The 25846-nt window shown below is 45.0% G+C and overlaps 1 protein-coding gene across 2 annotated transcripts in view; it reads left to right on the top strand.

Annotated features, from left to right (window-relative positions):
• NME7 (NME/NM23 family member 7) overlaps positions 1-25846 on the top strand; it is a 184442-nt gene that overhangs the window by 80453 nt on the left and 78143 nt on the right. The window lies entirely within an intron of this gene.

Here is a 25846-nt window from a genome sequence, read left to right on the forward strand (position 1 = left end):
ATTTTCTTGCCTCAGAGATTCACCATGTGGGTTGGGGAACAGCCCAGAGACCTTCCCCTCTGGAAGAACCCACAGTCCAGGTCAATTGGGAGGTTTGGGGGGAACCCGGGCCTGCCCTCTACTTCGGGTTCCAGCCCAGGCCCTTGTGGACTGCAGCTGTCTATAGTGCCTCCTGTAAAGGCTGCATGACAGCTACAACTCCCTGGGCTCCTTCCCCATGGCCTCTTCCAAACACCCTTCCTTATTCTCACGACAGGACCTTCCTCCTGGTGTCTGATAACGCTTGTGCTCCTCAGTCCTCCAGCAGCACACCCACACCCTCACCCTCACCCTCTCAGCTCCTTGCACCTCTTGCTCCCAGCTCCTCACACTCACACCACAAACTGAAGTGAGCTCCTTTTTAAAACCCAGGTGCCCTGATTAGCCTGCCTTAATTGATTCTAGCAGCTTCTTCTTAATTGGCTCCAGGTGTCCTAATTAGCCTGCCTGCCTTAACTGGTTCTAGCAGGTTCCTGATTACTCTAGTGCAGCCCCTGCTCTGGTCACTCAGGGAACAGAAAACTACTCATCCAGTGACCAGTATATTTGCCCTCTACCAGACTCCTGTACCCCACTGGTCTGGGTCTGTCACTACAGGAAACAGATTTACAACATTTCTCCTATATCTGCTTATCTACATATACCATAGTTATGTCTACATTTCTTCCACTGTTTGTTTTTTATACTTAAATGGCAGTAGTTAGGAAATTTGAATCCTATGGCAGAAGATGTAGCCCCTGTTGAACAAAAAATACTTTAAGTTGTTCTTTGTAGCTCAATGCAAGCACATTGTGCCATCTGTGTTGGGGAATGCTATGTCCTTTCATCGTATGCTTATTAGAAAAGCTTGATGTCCACACATAACCACAGATAGACAATTCCATGTCATTCCCTGGCCTTCAGATGCAGGTGCACAAAAAGGAGCAATGTTTATAGTATAATAATGCAGTGTTTTGGCTCTAAGGTCTAAATATATTTGTGTGAAGAACTAATATGTGGGATATGGCAGAGATTTTTCCCAAGCCGTCTGCAGGGCACTGCAGCGTTTTAGGTACCTCCTTTGTGAAAGTTGAAGTGGAAGCAGAGGAGGGGGCAGTAGGTGTCTCCAGGTCTCTCACTCCTCAAGTGGGATAGCCGGAGAGCTTGCTGCAAACAATGACTTTCCCAGGGAAAGATCTTGAACTTTCTGCTGCTAACTTCTTGTCTTTTATCTCTGTGAGGCCTTGCATAATATCTGCTATTGAAAGCTTTGCTCTGCAGCCAAGACAGAGTGATTTGGCACCAGCAGCAGCCTGGGATTTGATCATAGACAAGTTGGCACATTTACTATGGTAAATGTTTTGATGAGGACGAACAAAGTAGATGGCAAAATTGTCAGACACCCGAAATTGAGTTTGAAATTACAAAATGAAGAGCCTGAGCTGGGCATTTTTAACTTTAATGCACAACTGTTATTACCTAAAGTGGTTCAAAACTACCTTTTAATGAGACATCAGGAGTCCCTTTCCCCTTTTCAGTCCTCTTTTAACTTTCTGCATCTCTTTCATAAATCCCCGCCCAGGTCCTTTTGCCCTCTTTCTCATTCTCCTCCAGGCCTTTCTCTGTCACGACTGGACAGATCTTGCCCTCATTTTCACCAATGTACAGGGCTCCATAAGCACTAGAATTGGGGTGGTTCCACTGGGTGTGGGTGGCAGGGAGGTATTTTTGGGGTTGCACAGGATGAGTGTGCACTTTTGTGTGAGGTGGAACCCATCTTTGCAGCCAGAAAGATACAAGGATTAGGCTAGGGTTGAGCCAGAAGATCCATTCAACTTCTTTAGTCCTTTCCTTCCCACCATGAATGGTTGGTAAGGCAGAAGCACAGCTGCTACACAGCTAAATTGAACAGCCTAAGAATATCTTCTCTGTGACTTCTCACCCATCCCTATGCCCTGGATTAGATAAATGGAATTACTTTATTTTAAACTAGGAAAACATATGAGAATGGTGGGATTCAATAACTATCTCCTTTGTAGCCTAAGGGCTGGTCCACACTAACCCCCGCTTCGAACTAAGATATGCAACTTCAGCTACGTGAATAACGTAGCTGAAGTCGAAGTATCTTAGTTCGAACTTACCGCAGGTCCACACGCGGCAGGCAGGCTCCCCCGTCGACTCCACGTACTCCTCTCGTGGAGCAGGAGTACCGGCGTCGACGGCGAGCACTTCCGGGATCGATTTATCGCGTCTAGACAAGACGCCATAAATCGATCCCAGAAGATCGATTGCTTACCGCCAGACCCGGAGGTAAGTATAGACATACCCTTAGTAGGCTCTCCATTTCCTCTCTGTTCTTTCCAATGTCAGTTATAGTGGTGCAAAAACCATAGATACTACAGCCTAGAAAGTCATGAGATTTTAGAGGCAGGTTTGGGAAACCATCCAGAAGTTTAGGATTAGGCAGGAATTTGGACACGGCGGAGAGATGAGTTGCTCATGCCATGGTGGAGTTGCCTTATACCTTTTAGTTTGGAATTGCTGAGGTAAAGCAACTCTGCTTCTATTGTGCAGTCTGAGAAGGAAGGAATCTTTCCCCACATGGCCCACAGGAACTCATCTGTGCTCAGCCCACTTAACTCGGCCCATAGATGACTTGTGCCTCCTGATAGTGAGGGACTGTAGCGAGGCGGTGGGATACCCCACAGCCCCGCGAAGGGACTAGACTCCCCAGCACCAACGTGGGGGGAGCCAGTGGATCCTGCGCCCGCCCCCCAGAGGTCATGGCACAGGACAGGAAGTAGAAAAGCCCAACTGCAGAGCTCACTTGAACACCAGCCGCCGGAGAGGCCAGATGCCTGTGGCCTAGCTCCGGGCTGGGGAATGCCGGCAGGCTGTGACCGACCCGAGGACTGGCCAGGCCAGCCAAGCCTACCCCCTCGCCAGCTACCCCGAGGAGCAGCTGGGCCGGCCTCTCACCAGGTACCCCGAGGAGCAGCCGAGCCTGCCTCTCGCCAGTTACCCGGAGGAACCGATGGTCCTGGAAACCTCCGAGGACACTGCCCTAATCCAGGTACCGTACGTGGGGGAGTCCGGAAGTAGCCCAGGGGCAGCCGACCCTGGCAGAACCAATGTCAGTGTGTTGCGGGAAGGATCGCCACTGACAGCAGCGAGTCTTCTGCCGCTGCTAGGACCCCGGGCTGAGACGCAGTGGAGTGGGTGGGCCTGCGTCCCCCCTGCCACTCCACTCATGGGTGGCAGTCTCCCCCTCCGCACTAGACGCTCAGCCCCTGCCTAAGGGCCTGAGCTCCTGGCTGTTTGTTTGTTGCCCCGCCCTGACCCAGGGCCTGGGCCCATAGCGAACTATTGCGAGGCGGTGGGATACCCCACAGCCCCTCGGAGGGACGAGCCTCGGCCGGGCCCCTTTACAGGGACACAATCTAAAGAGGAGGACATGTGACCGCTCCACATGTCTCTGCCCAATGACCCCCTGCGCCCAGCCCGGGGCCACCGCACTCTCCCTACCCCACCACAGTTACTTGTGGGGGGCAGTGCTCTGTCCTTCTCCCGCTGTGCCTCCACACTGGCCCATTCAGCTGCTCTCCCTGGCAGTTGGGTCTGGGCAGGGAATGAGGGAATGTCTCATCTGCTGAAGCTGGCTGCTCTGGGTCGCTGACTCTGTGCAGTGCAGTGGCTCCCTGAGAGAGAACCTGGCTGGGGAGGTGGCGGCGATGGGCTTCCCCGCGTCCAGGCCCGACTGCCAGGGTTAGGGGCCAAGCGAGCTGTAGTCCCTTCTCCCATCAGCATGTTTCCAGCTCGCTCAGCCCCTGTTCCTGGCAGCTGGGCTCAGATGCAGGGGCGGCCCGCCACCACCACCTCCCCAGCCAGGCTCTATCTCAGGCAGCTGCTGCGCCCTGAAGCAGCCAGGATGAGAAATGGCTGGTCCCACCCCTTCTGCTCCCCACCTGGGCCCAGCTGTCAGGGGGCAGGCACAGGGGGAGAAGAACAGAACCCCTCGCCCTTCCCTCGGCAGGCCAAGCAGACATCTCCGGGGGGGAATTTTGACCCCACATGCCCCCATATGTGTTGCCTATGACTGGCCCTGTGATGGGCTGGACCCCCTGGGATGTCACCTGGTGTGCTGGGACACCAGTGAGTCAGACTATTCTGCCAGCCTGGGCCCCCTTTACCTGGTCTTGCTGGGTTAGGCTCCCCAGCCTTTTCCAGCCAAGCACACAGGCAGGGCCACACCCAGCTGCACAGAGAGAAAGAGATCCGCTCTGAGAGGGCTCATCTTAAGGGGCTTGCCACAGCACCCAGATGTCCACCCCCCCCCTTGGAGTACAAACCCCAAATTATATGAAATTCACCTCTTCCCTCGATGTGGAGGAGAGTATGCACACTTTCTCGCCACCCCCGTCCCCCGCTCCGCCTCCGGTTAGAAATCACATCAACTGGGTTATATTGTAAACCAGAAATAAATATATTAACTATAACAGTTATATTTTAAGTAGTTAAGGAGGTAGCAGACAGAACAAGAAATGCAATCTAAGCTTAATACATTAAAGAAACTGGTTACATGTAAGTTCTCACCCTAAAAGTGGTTCTAATAATTTTCTTCAGACGCCAGACACCCTTCCAGCTTGGGTCCAGTTCTTCCCGCCAGTTCAGTCTTAATTGTTTCCAGCAGTCATCTTGGGTGGGGTAGCAGAGGCGAACTGGTGACCTGGATTACCTCACTCCCCACCCTTAAATAGGATTTGCATAAGGCGGGAGTCCTTTGTTTCCTAGTTTGACCCCCCACTAGCTTCTTGTGGAAAAGTACAGAATTCAAGATGAATTCCAGTATCCGGTGACATGGTCACATGCCTCTGTAGGGCCCCTGTAGCCATTCTTCACAGGCTGACCCACATGTTCACAGGAAGACTAAGCTCTTTTACAGTCCATTGTCTCTTGCCGATGGGCCATCAGCACTGTCGGTCTTTTTCATTGTTGTACCTGAAGTGTTAGCAGGGGGCATCACCCAAAGTAACATAGTTGAAATACAGATATATAGTCAATATTCCTAACTTCAGATACAGAAATGATACAGGCATAGAAATTGGATAATCACATTCAGTAAATCGTAACCTTTCCAGTGATATCTCACATGACCCATCTTGCATAAAGTAATCTCTGTTATATCATATTCATATCATAAGCATATTTTCATAAAGAATATGGAATGATGTGTCACGGGCCCAATCACTGGGGAGCGGATTTAATTCTTCTAGGCCTGTCCTCTTCTAGGCCTCCTTCCCCCTCCTCATGCAACTTTTCTTAGATGCTTTATAGTCTTGGGTCTCTTACAGATAATACCAATATCACAGTGGCACCTCAATTACCTTATATTCACATATATAGTGTTTTATATTACCTTATATCCTGTGATGAAAGAGCCTATTGTAAAGGGCTATATGCCAGCATTAAAGTTGCTGTTGGGAGCCTTAACTCTGACTTTCCTGACTTCCTTTTGCAATTAAACTCTCAGCTTTAAAGTTGCATGAACGTAGCCTTTGGCTCCTAATAATTTTGCTGCTGTTAGTTTAGCACATTATCTTGCTTTGTGATCTTCACCACACCTTCAGTGTCTAAACATTTCCACACACACTATCACAGCCATGGGCAAACCACTGAAAGGGTTACTATCAGCAGTTGTGAGGAAGCAAATGATCCACTTAAGGCGCCCCAATACCAGTGGGATGAGCAGAGGGCTGGGGAACAAGCAGGTGAACCCTGGCTCTGGCCCCAGTGGTAGGAGCAGTAACTGCAGGGGGAGGAGAGCAGGAGGATTGTAGAGGAGCAGAAATGCCTCATCAGGAGGTGTATCTTCAGGCAGGGAGAGTTGGAGGAAAATGGATGAACTACTCAGGCTCAAGGAGACATAAGGAAGAGAAAGCAGTAAGAGGCTCACCCCTTCCTCATTTAACCACTGCTAGTAACCTGAGAAATTATGGGTAGGCCAGCAGCATCTCTCATCATATAATAGTGGAAGCAGATAACATGGGAAACTAAATAGAATGTGGTCTGATTGGTGAAGTTGCATGTGTGAGAGGGTGTGATACTTTTCAAGTGAGCAGTTTGTTTTTTTGCAGAAAAATCAATGCCTCTAAATTATATCTGTCAAAACCCCCTAGCATTTCTAATGAGTCAGGGAGAGTGAGAGTAGAAATATGACAGTTAGAAAAAAATGAAATATTGTAGAGCCATCTGTCAGTGTGAGAGGTGGCATGGACAGAGGAGCTTGGAGAGGAATTGATGGGGTATCAGAACAGCAAAAGCTTTCAGACAGCAGTGAAAGATTGGATTTTGAGTTGTACGAGTTTTTAATGGAGAGCAACTAAAAATAAACCTTCCCAGTTTCCAGGCTTTGAACATGATTATCTAATTTCCATGAACATAATCAGCTCATTACATGTGTACAATTATGTGCAGTTGTACTAAAACACTTAAGTGCTTGAGCTTACAGAGAGCTTTCCATCTTCCCTTCCCCGGTGATCTTTGACTGAATTTATGATTTAAGATACGCTTTCTGATCCTATTTCCAATTGATTTTTTTTTCTGCAGACTCCATATCATAATAGATCATTGCAGAAAACTGGCACACTTAGCCCTGTGCTGGAAGACACAGCCCAGTTTAACCATAACTGAGCCAGGGAGCTTTTCTGTCAGCTGAGTGGCTATCAGAGTCCTGAATCTAATCTCTAGTTTGCACCCAGTTAATTTTAGGACAGAGTCCTTTTTTAGAAGCTGACTCTGATTACAGTAGATCATTTATAGGGCTCCTATCCAATGACAAAGCAGTGGAAAATCACTGTTGCTTTTATCTCTGGACTCACTGATCCACTCCTGACTGGAATAAAGAAACATCTGTTGCTAGGCAGCCAAAGCACCAGAACTTAGCAACGGTAGTACCTGCAGCAGAAACATGACGCATTGATCAAAGGCATGTGATATGTAGTGCGAGTGAGAGCTCTGTAAATGTCTGCCAGGATGCAGAGAAACCCTGGGGGCCAGATAAAGGGATGACTGGGAGCTAGCTGAAGTTTAACTTCAGCCGCCAAGAGTGATAGTAACATATAACACTTGGAGTTGGGGTAGAGATGTGGGCTTGGGGGATAGTGTCATGATCCACAAAAGGAGAGTGTATCATGAGATGTCTTTTTAAAAAAGCAAAATACTCACTAGTTTCAGTCTACTGTCCACATAATACTCTGCCTGATATAGGATCAGAGCTCGGGTCCCTGGCTCCCAGTTTGGGAGTGCCTTGAAGGCAATGTATTCTGGCCTTGGAGGATAGAGAGTGCCTTGCATCATTCTAGCAAACCCCTACCCCTGGCTGAAGCAAAGAATTGCTTTGGGGTGAATTGGAGTGTTGGAAGAAATGTCACCATGATTCAGTGTTTTGAGAAAGGCGGTGAGGTGTTTGTGTTTTTGGATTCTGAAGGGGGCGTATAGAAGCATCCCATTTTCTCTTCATAGAAGTGAGGCTAGAGGAAGGACAGAGTATGTGGTGTTTTTCTAGGAAGCTATGTTGTTTATGTGATTGTGCCAGCATAGGAAATAACCATTTCAATGGGACAATAGGGAGTCCGAGAGATTCACTTTCCTCTAAGAGTCCCAAAGATTTCTCCGTTCTTTTAAATCTGTCCTGTCTTCTCCCCAGACGTCCTCCTCAGCCAGAGGGATGGTAATAAGTATTAGTTCTTCAATTTCCTGGTTAGGATTATGGGGCACTGTTTAATGATAAGGTGCTTAGTGCATGTGTCTTTCTCCTGTCTCCACTCTGTGTTTGGAGTCTCTGCATGAGAGAACAAGTGACAAACACTACCCCAAGTTTCTCCTGTTCAGAAGTTCCCCAGTGTCATGAGATATCAGTGTGGTCCTGACAGAGCTGATGAAAGTTCCTTCTGAACCACTGGATGTTCTGAGTGAGCTCAGATTTCTTATATGGAAGATCATTTCCTGGTGGCAGTTTTTTATTGCACAGAGTAAGTTTCAGGTTCCACCTTCTACCAAAGTGGGTTCCTCTAGTTCTGGTTTGACACATATTGGCAGGAGATAGTGTGTGGGAAGATTCACTATTACTGGCCATGCTGTACTTCAACAGTGATGAAAGAGGCCTTCAGTTTCCAGAGCTGTTGATGCATCAGTTTTTATCTGGAAAATTAAAAATGAAAAGTTCATAAAGATAAGAGACCAAATTTGTACAATGTCTTCTATAATTAAGGAACAAGTTATTTAAGAAATATAACATTTAATCAGGAGTCAGTCAGGGCTGAGAAGCAAAGGAAAAAATATTGTGTTGAAAATACTTTCTCTGTTCTATGGAATGGTGCACAAATAACAATCTGTGTAAGGATCCACCAGGGAGTTTGTTAGAGAGAACTGTGGCAGTGTCTGGAAGTAACATTAATCACCATTTAAGTAGAGGCCAAGACGATTGGGATCAAAGCCTGGAATTGTTGCATAAATGATAGATATTTCATGTTTCAGAGTAACAGCCGTGTTAGTCTGTATCCGCAAAAAGAAGAACAGGAGTACTTGTGGCACCTTAAATTTGTTAGTCTCTAAGGTGCCACAAGTACTCCTGTTCTTCTTTTTGCAGATATTTCATGATGTCCCAGGAACAGAGCTGGATGAAAATGCATGGCCAAGTTCTTTAAAGAATTGTTAAATTCGATTCTGATCACAGTAAAGTTGTATTATTAATACTTAGTGGATGTTACAATAAGTAAATACAATCTTCTACGCACTTTCCAATCATCCAAGAAGGATGGTCCTTGCTTCAAGAAGCTCTCAAGCTAAGCATGGATAGAATAGGGGAAGGTTAGGGGGAAGAGCAAATAAGCCCCAATAGAAAAATCAATTAATGCTTCCCAACTAAGAGCTTTGGTCTTTGTAGTGCCATGATATCGACTTTCAAGGAAATATATAGTCTTGAACTTTGGCCAAAAAGTTGTAACAGCAGCACCTAAACCAGTGCAATCCGTAAAAAGCAGGATCCTGAATGTTGCTGTTCTGAATGGGGTGAGGGGGAAGGGAGTGAATTGAAAGGATTCTCTGTACCTTGAAGTCTTTAAACCATGATTTGAGGACTTCAGTAGCTCAGACATAGGGTTAGGGGTTTATTGCAGGAGTGGGTGGGTGAGATTCTATGGCCTGCGTTGTGCAGGAGGTCAGACTATACGATCATAAATGGTCCCTTCTGACCTTAAAGTCTGAGTCTATGAAAGATCAGGGTTTTATAGCTACTGTAACTTAGCCATATTTCTCATAGGAATAGTGTCTTGTATATTACTATATAATAGGGTAGACATGAATTTTTTCATGTATTTGTGCAATGTAGCCCAGTTATATTTTGCTGTAGGAACCAGAATTTGGAATTTTCTGACTGTCCTTGTTAAAATCTTATTATTTCATAAACACAATATTTTTAATCTAATTTCTTTGCAAGAAAAAAAAGATAGTGAGAAAATAAAAACTTAAATTTGGTAGTTAAAATGTTGCCGATGTATTTTATTTGACTATGTAAGTCAATTCAAGTTTTGCATACTCAGGGCTGGTCTATACTAACACTAAGTCAATCTAAGTTACACTACTTCAGTAAATTACATAACTGAAGTTGATGCAATTTAGGTTGACTTATAGAGGTGTCTACACCATGCTATGTCGATGGTTGACGATCTCCCGTTAACATAGCTTCCACCTCTCAGGGAGGTGGAGTACAGACATCAGTGGGAGTGCTCACCCATCAGCTTAGCGTGTCTTCACCAGACCCGCTAAATCAATACCGCTGCATTGATCGCAGCAGTGCCAATTTAGCCAGTAGTGTAGACTAGATTCCAAGGCCAGAGGGAACCACTTGCGTGATGTTTCAGGGTGCAGTATCTAATGGGCATCAAGGAGAAATCCTGCCCCCTTGAAGCCAACCCATGGCAGTCAATGGTTGTTTTGTCTTTGACTTCTTTGGGGTTAGGATTTCAGCCCAGAACTTTAAACCCAGAAGTGCCAAAGATTTAGAAAATTGTAGAATCATACAAATGTAGGACTGGAAGGGACTTTGATAGATCATCTAGTCCAGTCCCCAGCACTAAGACAGGACTAAGTATTGTCTACACCAGTGTGTTTCAACCTTTCCAGACTACTGTACCCCTTTCAAGAGTTTGATTTGTCTTGTGTACCCCCAAGTTTCACCTCACTTAAAAACTTACAAAATCAGACATAAAAATACAGAAGTGTCACAGCACACTATTACTGAAAAAATGCTTGCTTTCTCATTTTTACCATATAATTGGAAAATAAATCAATTGGAATATAAATATTGTACTTACATTTCAGTATATAGAGCAGTATAAACAAATCATTGCCTATGAAATTTTAGTTTGCTAGTGCTTTTTATGTAGCCTACTGTAAAACCAGGCAAATATCTAGAGGAGTTGATGTACCCCCAGAAGACCTCTGAGTACCCCCAGGGGTACATGTATCCCTGGTTGAGAACTACTGGTCTACACCATCATTGACAGGTGTTTGTTCAACCTGTTCTTAAAAGCCTCCAGTGACTGAGATTCCACAATCTCCCTATGTAATTTGTTCTGGTACTTAACTTCCTAACCATCAAGGTAGTTTTCCCTAACATCTGACCTAAATCTCTCTTGCTGCAATTTAAGCCCATTACTTCTTGTCCTACCCTCAGTAGTTAAGGAGAACAGTTTATCACTGTGACGGGTTCCCCCGGTGTGCAACCTGGAACTGGGGTGCCACTAAGCCCTTGGTCTGTCCAGCCTGGACTCCCTCTCACACTGTGCTGCTGTGACAAGCTGCAAAGCCCTCCAAGCTTGCACTTTCAATAGCACTCACACAGGCACGGACACACCCAGCTGCAATTATATGCAGGCTTTGGCCCGCCACTGCATGAACCAACAAGGAACGTTTACCGGGTTGGGGATAAGCTTCTCCTAAGGCCTACTGTTTTTCCTAATGGCCCATTACCTTGAATAGGCCCTACACAGCCCACTATCTAGACTGGAAGCATTTTATCTAGTGGGTGTCACCCTACATGTGAAATACAGATACATAGTCAATATTCATAACTTCAGATAAAAAAAAGATTCATGCATACAAATACGATCATCATATTCAACAAATCATAACTTTTCCAGTGACCCCACACATGATCCATCTTGTACAAAATGCATCATAATTATGCCATAACCATACCATAATAATATTACTATGAAGAGTATGGGGTGCAGTGTCACAATCACCTTCCTCTTTATAACAACCTTTTACATACTTAAAGATTGTTATCATGTTCCCCCTCAGTCTTCTCTTCTCCAGACTAAACAAACCCATTTTTTTTTCAGTCTTTCTTTGTAGGTCATAAAAAGAACAGGAGTACTTGTGGCACCTTAGAGACTAACAAATTTATTAGAGCATAAGCTTTCGTGGACTACAGCATATGCATCCGAAGAAGTGGGCTGTAGTCCACGAAAGCTTATGCTCTAATAAATTTGTTAGTCTCTAAGGTGCCACAAGTACTCCTGTTCTTTTTGCGGATACAGACTAACACGGCTGCTACTCTGAAATTTGTAGGTCATGTTTTCTAGACCTTTACTCATTTTTCTTGCTCCTTGGAGCTTCTCCAATATGTCCACATCTTACATGAAGTGTGCTGCTCAGAACTGGATACAGTATTCCAGCTGAGGTCTTATCAGTGCTGAGTAGAGTGGAAGAATTTACTTCTTGTGTCTTGCTTACAACACTCCTGCTAACACATCCCAAAATGATGTTTGCTTTTTTCATAATGGTATCTCATTTTTGACTCCTATTTAGTTAGTGATCCTCTGTAACCCCCAGATCATTTTCTGCCATACTTCTTTCTAGGCAGTCACTTACCATTTTGTATTTGCGCAATTGATTATTCCTTTCTTTGTGTAGTATTTTGCATTTGTCCTTATTGAATTTCATCCTATTTTTTTCAGCCATTTCTCCAGTTTATCAAGATAATTTTGAATTCTAACCCTGTTCTCCAAAGCACTTGCTACCCCCTCCCAGCTTGGTATCATCTGCAAACTTTATAAGTGTACTCTCTATACCAGTGGTTCTCAACCAGGATTCCGGGCCCCAATTGGGGGACCGCAAGAAGGTTTCAGGGGGTCTGCCAAGCAGGGCTGGCATTAGACCTGCTCGGGCCCAGAGCAGAAAGCCAAAGCCCCACCACTTGGGGCTGAAGACCAGGGCTCTAAGTCCCCCCACCCGGGGCTGGAGCCGAAGCCTGAGCAACTTAGCTTCGCAGGACCCCCTGTGGCGTGGCGCACTGAGCAATTGTCCTGCTTGCTACCCCTTAATGCTGGCCCTGGCTTTTATATGCAAAAAAACAGTTTTTGTGGCACAGGTGGGCTGTGGAGTTTTTATAGCTTGTTGGGTGGGGAGGCCTCGGAAAGAAAAAGCTTGAGAACCCCTGCTCTAGACCATTCTCCACATATTTAATGAAGTTATTGAACAAAACTCGATAGATCATCAAACTGTCTCATTTCCTGATGGAACTAGGGATTTCCTGGGACCTACTTGGCTGAATGGCTTGAATAAGGGGTGAAAGCCATACTGGAGTGACGGTCCAGAGCTCTAAAGGACTATCTGAAATTTGAGAGGGAAGCCACATAAAGCTGAGCTCCCATACTTACGTCAGCTTTTGAAATTTTGTTCTTAAGAATAAAAGGAAAAGAGCAGGAAATTCTTGTTTGTTTCCTATAATAATTAACCCCTGTCCTTTGTCTGTGTGCATAACAATAGGTCTTTTATAGCATGATTATGCTTCGCTGGGCAAGGGAATGATCTCGATCACTTGATAAGCTGGGTGGAAGAAAGCAATATACATTTTAATATGACTAAATGTAAAGTGATGTGTAGGAGCAAAAATGCAGGCCATACTTACAGGATCTGGGACCCTATCCTGGGAAGCAGTGACTCTGAAAAAGACTTGGTGTCATGCTTGATAATCAGCTGACATGAGCTCTCAGTGTGATGGTGTGGCCAAAAAAGATAATGCAATCTTTGGATGTACAAACGGGGGAATCTTGAGCAGTGGTAGGGAGATTATATTACCTCTGTATTTGGCACTGGTGCGACAACTCCTGGAATAATTTGTCTAGTTCTGGTGTCTGTAATTCACAAATGATGTTGATAAATAAGAGAGGATTCAGAGGAGAGCCGCAAGAATGATTAAGGGATTGGAAAATATACCTTATAGTGTTAAACTCAAAAAGCTCAATCTGTTAAATTTAACAAAATGACAGTTAAGAGGTGACCTGATCAGTCTAAAAGTATCTAAATGCAGAACAAAAGATGGATAATAAAGAACTTTTTAGTCTAGTAGCCAAAGGTCTAAAGATCCAATGGTTGGAAGTTGAACCTAGACCTATTCAGAGTAGAAATAAAGTGCAAGTTTTTAACAGTGTGGATAATAAACCATTGGAATAATTTACAGGAAGTAGTGGATTCTCCATCAGTGGCAATTTTAACATCAATTTTAAAATCTGTTTTTCAAACAAATATGCTTTAGTTCAACAACAGCTATTAGATTTGAAGCAATAATTAATTCAGGGAAGTCTATGGCCTGTGTTACAGAAGAGGTCAGACTAGATGATCATAATGGTTCCTTCTGGCCTTATAATCTATGAGATAGTCTTCAATTAAGAATGCAATCTAATAGAAAACAAAGGGAGCAGACTCTCTCTCACACATTGAAGAAGATGCTCTGTAATAAGGTGACATCAGTTCACCTTTGGCCTATTTTGAATAGACAATAAATTGTAAGAGGGACATCAACAAAGGCTTCTTGCTTAATTTTATGGATTAAATAATTATTTAATGCTTTACACATTTATAGCACTGTATATTAAATAACCTTCCTAACACAGTGAGGCAGGTAAACATCAGTATTATCTTCATTTAATAGATGGGCAAACTTAAGCAGAAAGTGTATTTTATTTTATTTTTATTTTGAGTAGTTCGCTACTCCAAAGACAAGTCTAACTCAGATAGAAACAATACAGAGGACAACAATTGAATCTCAAGCATGTGCAGAAATATGGTCTGTGGAGGAAGTGTAGAGAGGGGTTTGCAAATAAAGTAGGTTTTTAAAGAGGATTTTGGAGGATGAGAGGGGCACTTAATCTGTTACAGTGCTGTATCAAAATGAGAGCAAGATTGTACACTTGACTGCAAGCAAATATGCAGTAATCCCGGCATATTACATCGATGTGTCATATATTGAAAAAGAGATAAGCCACCACTGTGAAAATATCCAATTTTCATTGGTTTGTGACCATTCTGCCTTTATTAACATAGTAAAAATAAAATGGTTTGCATAATTGGGCAAAATAAAATGAAGATGCAATTGGAAAGGATATTCCTATGACTATACAGAGAACCAAACCTCAGTATGTTTTCGCCAAAGGAAAAAACGCTGCAATAATGTGAGAGCATTGTATGCTATTTCAAAACTGTTTTCCTTCAAAAAAGGAAAACCATGCAGTTCTCATTCAGGACTAGGTACATGCCAAATTAAAAAATCTTTTTGAGTTTTCAGTGTGAGAAAATGTTTCTGGAAAATATTTTTAAATAGACACTTTTTAAAAAAATATTCAGATAACTCAAAACTGGCTGAATAGATTGTTCTGAAATTTTCTCTCCCACCCAAGAAAAAAAGTCATTTCTGGATTCAGGCTAAGTGCAAGAAATGTTGTGCCCAAAAGATATTTTCCACAAATGATAAGTGTGCACTATGAATAGGTCAGTGGCAACTACACTGTGAACTGATCTAATCCTAGAAACCTAGGTGCTGTGATGATATAAATAATAATAATAAGAGTCAGAATTCCTGTACTGTGTGGCTAAAGCTATACAGATGGGAGTGTATGGAAAGGTCAGTGAGGAACTCAAAGTATTCAGCAATTTAAAAATCAATAAATATTTGTTGGAAAATAGCAGCCAAAAGAAAATGGAATTGGGATTAATACAAATCTGTGCAGGTGGTGTAAATCAGTACCTCAGGTAATTTTAGACTTGCCTGTGGATATTTCCACTTTCAAGACAATAGAGTGCTGCTGAGTTTTCGAAGCCATCTAGAAAAGCCATGCTCTTTAGGGCCATGTACGTGGCCCCTCACAGATCTGAACGTTTCTATCCAAATCTGTGAAAGAGACGAGCCGTCTCAACTGCTTCAGTCCCTTTTTTCTGCAGTTACCTGTGGACATAAGGATCTACTGCTCTATGCTTGGAGTTTGGTTTTTGTTTTTTGTTTGGTTTTTAGGCCAACCCTATGTTGTTTCTAGATTATTTGTTTTAGTAATTTAGTTTTAATAGCTCAGGGTATATGTTCATGATTAGGTTGGTTCTGAAGGACAACAGTTCATAGATTCATAGATTCATAGATTATAGGACTGGAAGGGACCTCGAGAGGTCATCGAGTCCAGTCCCCTGCCCGCATGGCAGGACCAAATACTGTCTAGACCATCCCTGATAGACATTTATCTAACCTACTCTTAAATATCTCCAGAGACGGAGATTCCACAACCTCCCTAGGCAATTTGTTCCAGTGTTTAACCACCCTGACAGTTAGGAACTTTTTCCTAATGTCCAACCTAGACCTCCCTTGCTGCAGTTTAAACCCATTGTTTCTGGTTCTATCCTTAGAGGCTAAGGTGAACAAGTTCTCTCCCTCCTCCTTATGACACCCTATTAGATACCTGAAAACTGCTATCATGTCCCCTCTCAGTCTTCTCTTTTCCAAACTAAACAAACCCAGTTCTTTCAGCCTTCCTTCATAGGTCATGTTCTCAAGACCTTTAATCATTCTTGTTGCTCTTCTTTGGACCCTTTCCAATTTCTCCACATCTTTTTTAAAATGCGGCGCCCAGAACTGGACACAATACTCCAGCTGAGGCCTAACCAGAGCAGAGTAGAGCGGAAGAAGGACTTCTCGTGTCTTGCTCACAACACACCTGTTAATGCATCCCAGAATCATGTTTGCTTTTTTTGCAACAGCATCACACTGTTGACTCATATTTAGCTTGTGGTCCACTATAACCCCTAGATCCCTTTCTGCCGTACTCCTTCCTAGACAGTCTTTTCCCATTCTGTATGTGTGAAATTGATTTTTCCTTCCTAAGTGGAGCACTTTGCATTTGTCTTTGTTAAACTTCATCCTGTTTACCTCAGCCCATTTCTCCAATTTGTCCAGATCATTTTGAATTATGACCCTGTCGTCCAAAGTAGTTGCAATCCCTCCCAGTTTGGTATCATCCGCAAACTTAATAAGCGTACTTTCTATGCCAATATCTAAGTCGTTGATGAAGATATTGAACAGAGCCGGTCCCAAAACAGACCCCTGCGGAACCCCACTCGTTACGCCTTTCCAGCAGGATTGGGAACCATTAATAACAACTCTCTGAGTACGGTTATCCAGCCAGTTATGCACCCACCTTATAGTAGCCCCATCTAATTTGTATTTGCCTAGTTTATCGATAAGAATATCATGCGAGACCGTATCAAATGCCTTACTAAAGTCTAGGTATACCACATCCACCGCTTCACCCTTATCCACAAGGCTCGTTATCCTATCAAAGAAAGCTATCAGATTGGTTTGACATGATTTGTTCTTCACAAATCCATGCTGGCTGTTCCCTATCACCTTACCACCTTCCAAGTGTTTGCAGATGATTTCCTTAATTACTTGCTCCATTATCTTCCCTGGCACAGAAGTTAAACTAACTGGTCTGTAGTTACCTGGGTTGTTTTTATTTCCCTTTTTATAGATGGGCACTATATTTGCCCTTTTCCAGTCTTCTGGAATCTCTCCTGTCTCCCATGACTTTCCAAAGATAATAGCTAGAGGCTCAGATACCTCCTCTATTAGCTCCTTGAGTATTCTAGGATGCATTTCATCAGGCCCGGGTGACTTGCAGGCATCTAACTTTTCTAAGTGATTTTTAACTTGTTCTTTTTTTATTTTATCCGCTAAACCTACCCCCTTCCCATTAGCATTCACTATGTTAGGCATTCCTTCAGACTTCTCGGTGAAGACCGAAACAAAGAAGTCATTAAGCATCTCTGCCATTTCCAAGTTTCCTGTTACTGTTTCTCCCTCTTCACTAAGCAGTGGGCCTACCCTGTCTTTGGTCTTCCTCTTGCTTCTAATGTATTGATAAAAAGTCTTCTTGTTTCCTTTTATTCCCGTAGCTAGTTTGAGCTCATTTTGTGCCTTTGCCTTTCTAATCTTGCCCCTGCATTCCTGTGTTGTTTGCCTATATTCATCCTTTGTAATCTGTCCTAGTTTCCATTTTTTATATGACTCCTTTTTATTTTTTAGATCGTGCAAGATCTCGTGGTTAAGCCAAGGTGGTCTTTTGCCACATTTTCTATCTTTCCTAACCAGCGGAATAGCTTGCTTTTGGGCCCTTAATAGCGTCCCTTTGAAAAACTGCCAACTCTCCTCAGTTGTTTTTCCCCTCAGTCTTGATTCCCATGGGACCTTACCCATCAGCTCTCTGAGCTTCCCAAAATCTGCCTTCCTGAAATCCATTGTCTCTATTTTGCTGTTCTCCCTTCTACCCTTCCTTAGAATTGCAAACTCTATGATTTCATGATCACTTTCACCCAGGCTGCCTTCTACTTTCACATTCTCAACGAGTTCCTCCCTATTTGTTAAAATCAAGTCTAGAACAGCTTCCCCCCTAGTAGCTTTTTCAACCTTCTGAAATAAAAAGTTGTCTCCAATGCAGTCCAAGAATTCGTTGGATAGTCTGTGCCCGGTTGTGTTATTTTCCCAACATATATCCGGATAGTTGAAGTCCCCCATCACCACCAAATCTTGGGCTTTGGATGATTTTGTTAGTTGCTTGAAAAAAGCCTCATCCACCTCTTCCACCTGGTTAGGTGGCCTGTAGTAGACTCCTAGCATGACATCTCCCTTGTTTTTTGCCCCTTTAAGCCTAACCCAGAGACTCTCAACACTTCCGTCTCCTATGTCCATCTCTACCTGAGTCCAAGTGTGTACATTTTTAATATATAAGGCAACACCTCCTCCCTTTTTCCCCTGTCTATCCTTCCTGAGCAAGCTGTACCCATCCACACCAACATTCCAATCATGTGTATTATCCCACCAAGTTTCAGTGATGCCAACAATGTCATAGTTGTATTTATTTATTAGCACTTCCAGTTCTTCCTGCTTATTCCCCATACTTCTCGCATTTGTATATAGGCATCTAAGATACTGGTTTGATCTTTCCTCCCAGTTTTGTCCTGACTCTCCTTTCTCTCTGCCAATATAGCCCACACTCCCTCTCGTTTCCGACCCATCTCCCCGGTCTCCATGTTCCCCACTTACCTGTGGGCTTTGCTCACCTGTCCCCGTCGAACAGGTTCCTGATGAGTAACTTTTCTCTTCTTTTTCTGAATACTAAGTGAACCAGACATCAGAGCAAAGAATTCAATCTGCTCTTCTCTCTAACTTTTGACAGCTTTTATGAGTGGGTGGAGGGAGGAGGCATTTGAAAGGCAGACATACCTTAGAGGATTGTAACTGATCTTGTGGCCTTAGCCACTCCTTGCTGAAACTCAAAATATCCATATTCTGTCATAATATGGCACAATAAGGTGCCATTTATCTAGGGTTACCATACGTCCTCTTTTTCCTGGACATGTCCGGCTTTTCGGCACTCAAACCCCCGTCTGGGGGGAATTGCCAAAAAGCCGAACATGTCCGGAAAAATGCCGGCCAGGCACTTCCCCTCCCACGGCGGCTCTGCTCCTCCCCCGACTCTTCGGCTCTGTTTAAGAGCCGAGCTGCCCGAGCGCTATGGGCTTCAGGCAGCCCCCTTGCCTCCGGACCCCAGCCGCTGGCCGGACACTTCCTCTCCCGGGCTCCGGCAGCGCAGGGTCCAGAGGCATGGGGGCTGCCCAAAGCCAGTAGCGCTGGGGCAACTTGACTCTTAAACAGAGCCGAAGAGTCAGGTGAGGAGCAGAGCCTTCGGCCGCGGCGGCTCTGCTCCTCCCCTGACTCTTCGGCTCTGTTTAAGAGCCGGGCTGCCCGAGCGCTACCGGCTTCGGGCAGCCCCCATGCCTCTGGACCCTGCGCCGCCGGAGCCCGGGAGGGGAAGTGCCCGGCTGGGGGCGCAGGGTCCGGAGGCATGGGGGCTGCCCGAAGCCCAAGCGCTACCGGCTTCACGGTTTGCTGGGCAGCCTCCAGACCCTGCGCCCCCGGCTGGGCGCTTCCCCTCCCGGGCTCCAGCTGTGCTGGGGAAGCGCCGGCCGGGGACGCAGGGTCTGGGGGCTGCCCGGCAAACTGTGAAGCCGGTAGCGCTCGGGCAGCCCTTTCCGCGTGGCTGGGAGTGGGAGGGAGGGGGGGGCGGAGTTAGGGCGGGGACGGGGTGGAGTTGGGGCGGGGCTGGGGGTGGGAAAATGGGCGGGGGCAGGGCCCGTGGAGGGTCCTCTTTTTTTATTTGTTAGATATGGTAACCCTACATTTATCTCCAGTGTTTTGATGATAATTGAGCTAATGTAATATAGAGAATACTGGTTGCATCCTCAGTGAAGACTAATGTCTTTAGTATATGTGAGGCAGAAGGTCTTAAAATAAAAATATTGAGAATGAATTAATGTTTATATAGCACTTTGGGATTTTCGGGTGCAAGACATTAGAGAAGAGGGCATGTAGCTCTTTTTAAACAGAGGTGCCAAGACTGATCCTGGGAATTAGACTAGTGAGCCTTACTTCATTGCCAGCAAAACAAACAAACACCTAGATGATCAGAACATGATCAAGACTAACCACTGTGACTTCTGCTAAGGAAAATTATGCTTCATTAATCTATTAAATCCTTTAAATATGTCTTTTGTGAAGGTGGATAAAACAGAACCAGCCGACATAATTCATCTGCATTTCCAAAAACCCTGGGACAAAGTCCTTCTCAAGAGGCTATTAGGCAGCTAAGGCTTTGATTTAGCGGAGCATGGCATGTGTTTAAATCTACGCATGTGCTTAGTTTAACTGCTTTGCTGGAAAAGAATGAACTCAAGTGTGTGTTTAACATTAAGTATCTGCTTTAAATGGGCAAAATTACGGGGTGAGAGGCAAAATATTGGATCAGAAATTAGAGCAGAGACTATGAATAAATTGTTAATTTTTACCATACCAAGAGATGAACAGGGGTGTCACAAGGATTGCTACTAAGATTAGAGTTCATAATATATTTATTAATGATCTGGAAAAGTGGGTGAACAATCAGATGGCAAAATTTGCAGAGGATACAAAAGTATTTAGGGCAGTGAAGACCAGTGAAAACTGTGAGGAACTTCAGTGAAACCTAACTAAGCTAGGTTAATCGACAGCACAACAGCTGGTGAGAGTCGTTATTGACAAATGCAAGGTAATACATTTAATAAAGTAAGGTGAATGAGTAATTCAAATTATTCCTTCCAATGTGTAATCAGTGGGAAGATACTTGGGTTTCATTTTCTGCACAGCTCAATGAAGTTCTCTGTTCAGTGTGCAGTAGCATTCAAAACTGCAAATAAAATGTTAGGATGGATAGAGAATAGGATGAAAAATAATATATATATATTGTAATATAATATTGAATATATTAGAATAACATTATATACACCAATAGTGTACCCTCACCTTGAATACTGTGTTCAGTTCTGTTCACCCTGTCTCAAAAAAGTTATCACAAAAGAGATTGAAAAGGACGGGACTATTTACTTTCGAGAGGAGTAAGAAGGGACATAATAAAGGTACACATAATAATGAATGGCAGAAAGAAGGTAGACCAGGGGTTTCTGTCCCACTTTCTCCTAATACAAGAGCAAGGGCATGTTCAGTGAAAATGAAACAGAAATCTCAGCCTGTCTCCCTGACATTTCCTTGTGGGTGTCTATAGTTGTCAGCGCAAGTTCAGCATGCCTAAAACACAGCTCTCCGTTTCCCCCCTCAAGCTTCCTCCCATCTCCTTTCTCAATCAATGTGGACAACATCACCATCTTGCCTGTCATTCAGGCCCATAACCTGAGCATCTTCTACACACACAACTGCAAAGCTACCTCGTTATCCTTCTTCAGATCCCTCCTCCAACTTTCCTTTTTATGATGCCTACAAAAAAAACATGACAATGGTTAGGCCGCTGGTGTGTTGAGATCACTGGTGCGCATCCTGACCAGTATTGTCTCATTGTTTCCTTGTACTCCATCATCAGTAAGTCCGTATCCATCTGTTGTGTCTAGTCTTATACTTCAGATTGTAAGCTCTTTGGTGCAGGGACAGTCTTTGTTTTGTGTTTGCACAGTGGAATCCTGATCCATAAGTCGGGCTTCTAGGCGCTACAGCAGGAGTCGGCAACGTTTGGCACGCGGCTCGCCAGGGTAAGCACACGGCAGGTTCGGCCGATCGCGGCCCCCACTCGCCACGGTTCGCCGTCCCGGGCCAATGGGCGCGGCGGGAAGCGGCGCGGGCGAGGGATGTGCTGGCCGCGGCTTCCCGCTGCCCCCATTGGCCCGGGACAGCGAACCGCGGCCGGGGGGGCGCGATCGGCTGAACCTGCCGCATCAGCAGGTAAATAAACTGGCCCGGCCTGCCAGGGTGCTTACCCTGGCGAGCCACGTGCCAAACATTGCCAACCCCTGCGCTACAGCAATATAAATAATAATAAAGGAAATATTTCATACAATATACAATTAGCCTGTGGAATTCATAGCCTCAGGTAAGCATTGAGGCCAAGATCTTAGCAAGAGTAAGAAAAAAGTGTATATTTATATGAATGATAAGACTCTGCAGTTATATTAGTAAGAATTAAGGAAACATCCAGAAGTTTGGAAGGGATAGAAAACCTCAGTCTTCAGGATAGAAACTGACCACAGCTGATATGAGTTAGGAAGAAATGTCCCTGTCATGGGGTCCACTCGCTGCAGGTGTCACTGCCTCCTGGCAGTTCTGGGGATTAGCTCTGCCAGGCCAGTGCCCTTCTCTGGCGGTGTCTCCCCTGTCATCCTCTCGTTCCAGGAAACACAGCCTTCTTTTTTGTGATTCTGCCCTCTTGTCTGGTCACTCAGCTTCCCCCCTTTTGGGGTATAGTCCGTCAAAGTCTCTGTCACTCCCACAGCGACCCAGGCACTCTTCTGGTTCACTGTCCTGCCAGTGCCACTTCCTCAGTGGCAGGTAAGGGAACCCGAGCCTGCCCTCTCCTCCGGATTCCAGCCCAGGAACCCTACAACACACAGCCAATGTCTCTGTAGTCCCCAACCTTACTGCTTATCTCTGGGCTGCTTCCTACCCCGCATGCCACAAGCTCTCTTCTTCACCCGGCTCTCTTCAGGGTACACCCTTCCCTCCGGGCCAGGCCTCCAGGGTCCTATGCTTTCCCCAGGTTCCTTCCTTCCCTCTCTACTAAACAGAGGGTGACTGCAAACTTCTTTCTGGCTGCCAGCTTCCTGGGTTTATACTGGCCCAGCCCCCCTCAGCTCAGGTGAGCTTCCTCCTAATGAGGGTTTTCTTCCCACTCTTCATTTCCCCCAGTTTACAGCCTAATTGGTTGATTGGGCCTACTTGAGTCCTCTCAGAGCCAGCGTGAAGACTACACCCCATCACAGTCCCTATGAGCATGTTAGCCCATAACTCCCTCCCTACTGCAGGGTTTCTTGTACCTTGCTCTGAAGCATGGAGCTGGTTGGAACATCTTCACCAAAATTTTCTGTTTTGTTGAAGACGCATTGTTTTTGGGAGATCCAGTTCTCGGCCCTGCTCTGCCTGAAGTGGTGTGAGCGGGGATGAAAAGTGCTGCTCTGAATCAGGTAAAGCAGGGGCTTGAACCTGGGTCTCCCACATCCCGGATGAGCACCCTAGCTGCCAGGCAAAAGAAAGAAAGAGAGAGACAGATGTACACCCACCCCCTCTTTCCAAACACAGTTCTATTTGCACAAAAACATTCAAAAGGTTTTAATTTCATTCCACTGCCTAATGAAAACAAAACAAGCAGAACCTCAAAAGTTGCAGTGAAATGGAATTGTCATCCTCCAATCATTTCTCCTGAATCCTCCAATACTGGAGATTGGATTAGATCAGTGGTTTTCAAACTGCAGGTTGTGACCCAGTTCTGGGTCACGTAATGGAAGGCACTGGGTCGCGGCGGTGCTGCCCGGCTAAGGCAGGCTAGTTCCTACCTGTTCTGACACCGAACTGCAGCCCGGAAATGGCCAGCAGGAGGTCCGGCTCCTAGGCAGGGAGGCAACGGGGCTCTAGGTGCTGCCCCTGCCCCAAGCACTGGCTCTGCATTCCCATTGGCCGGTTCCCGGCCAATAGGAGCTGAGGGGGTTGGAGCCTGCAGGCAAGAGCCATGCGGAGCAGCTTGCGTGCCTCCACCTAGGAGACGGACCTGCTGCTGGCTGCTTCTGGGGCGCAGCATGGTCCACAGTGCTAGGATAGGCAGGAAGCTTGCCTTAGCACCCTTGCTGTGTTGCTGACTGGGAGCCGCCCGAGGTAAGCCCATACCCCAATTCTGGACCCCAATCCCCTGCCCTAGCCATGAGCCCCCTCAAACCCGAAGTCCTTTCCTGCACCCCAAGCCCCTCATCCCTGCCCCACCCCAGAGCCTGCACCCCCATCCCAGAGCCCTGACTCTCTCCTGCACCCCAACCCTCTGTCCCAGCCCTGAGCCCCCTCCCACACCCCAAACCCCTCATCCCTAGCTCCATTGGGTCATGGGCATTAACAATTTTCTTCATCTGGGTCACCAGAAAAAAGTTTGAAAACCACTGTGTTAGATGGATCATTGTTTGAGCCAATTTGGCAATTTTCATGTTCCTGTGCAGAAACTATTTTTTCCCCTTTAAGGAGTGAAATGTGTTTAACTAGGGCAGAGCATTATGCAGATCAATTAATAGAGGAGGGAGGAGAAGGGAAGCCAGTGTTCTGACTTACCTAGATGACACACACTCCCTAACTGATGACTGGTACTCTCTGAAAAGCTCAAGTGGGATGGCAAATCTCAGGAGAGGTGAAGGGAACATAGCATCTCTACCCATGACTGTCCAGAGTTGGGCTACTGGCTAATAGAGCTGTGAATTGACAAATCAATTATTAAATGAACATGTGGCATCTGTAAACCAGGCATGTCACTCCAGTCAATTTTTTTGCAAGCATTTGTATCACCTTATGAAGCCTGATGTTCTCCACTACTCCTTTATTATATATGATTGAAAAATTATTCTTGTATACTACAAGGTAGCAAATTGTTGAAAAGCACTACAACCAATGAGATCTAATGCCTCATCTATTCATCTGATTAAAATATGCTGGAAGATTATCTGTCCAGTGTTAGTGCCTAGTAACCTAATGCTGTCTAGGAGACACAAAGCTTTCTCTCTCCGTTTTTATGCCGAAGGTTATTTGTTATGCATATTTGCTAGGATTAGTGTTAAATTCCTCCAGTTGTATTTAGTAATGCCTGTGATTTCTTTTGTATGTTGTCACTGAAAATTAATCCTAACTAGCCCCTAATCTGCAGCTTTGATTTGCTTTGGCTTCTTACTGCACTTAAATATGTACTGTCCTTGTTTGGAGGGTCTTTAAGAAGTAGCTTGTTTTACTATTCATCTGGATTTTAAAGTGGTTACTCTTTTTTTAAAAAAGTCATAAATTAATGTAAGCTGCTGAAATGACTCTGTCTAATTAATTCTTCCTTCCCCACTCCTATATACTCAGAAATGTGAGCACATAACCCCTTCCACTACTGCAATTGGCTGAAACCGTGGACCTGGACTGTGGGAGTTTGCCACTCTATTGCTCTAAGGTTTCCATCTATTTGGGGTTTTTTCTATATTGCTCCATTTATATTCTGCAAGTGCATTGTTATTAGGAAAATGGCATCTGTCTATTGGTTAAAGCGGGACAGTGGGAGCCAGCACTCTAGGGTTCTAGTCCCACTCTGCCACTGATTTGCTATCACGCTTTTGGCAAATCACTTATCCTCTCTGGGCCCCAGTTTCCACTGCTGGGAAGTGGAGATGATAATCTCCCGATCAGATATGTGACGTGTGGCTTGATATCTGTTTGTGAAGTGCTCTGATGAGATGAGTTGCTATATAAGCACAGTGGTGGTGGTGGTAACAGTAGATTATTCTGTTGCGATTTTAAACTGGCCTTTTCCATGGTGCATGCAAGGTCATGCCGGTGGGGGCGGAGCAGTGAACTCTTCAAAATAGCATCCTCTGTCCTGTGCAGCATGATATAAGACAAAACATGACTGGTTTTATATCTGTACTGGGCAGGATAGACCTTGAAAAAATAGGACTATCCAACTTAAAGCTGGATGAATGGCCTGCCTAGCCAGATTTATAAGTTTGCCCAGTGGCCTTTTCAGTGGGGGGAAGTCCTAACCCTCTTACTCTGAATAGTTGAGGAGGATTATCATGAGGAGATTTTGGGGGTGGGAATTCTTCTCCCAGACATTTTGCTATGGGAGAGGATGACATGGACCAGTGAAATGAATCCCATTGGTTCAGCTTTTGAAATGCTGTAGTACTGAGTGATCTTTCTGGAAGCACAAGAAATTCTGCAGCAAGGATAAAATCTGAAAGTGCCATGGGAGAAAAGTACATATTGATGGATCTATTATGGTTCATTATTTAAAGAACTTTGTGCCAAAGGAGCTGGGTTAAAGTGTTCCAAACATATCTGATCCCCTCTCACGAAGTAGTCTGTCTTCTCTCCCCAAGATGAGCAAAATCTTAATAA

Source organism: Malaclemys terrapin, chromosome 1, assembly GCF_027887155.1.
Source record: "Malaclemys terrapin pileata isolate rMalTer1 chromosome 1, rMalTer1.hap1, whole genome shotgun sequence".
NCBI lineage: Eukaryota > Metazoa > Chordata > Testudines > Emydidae > Malaclemys > Malaclemys terrapin.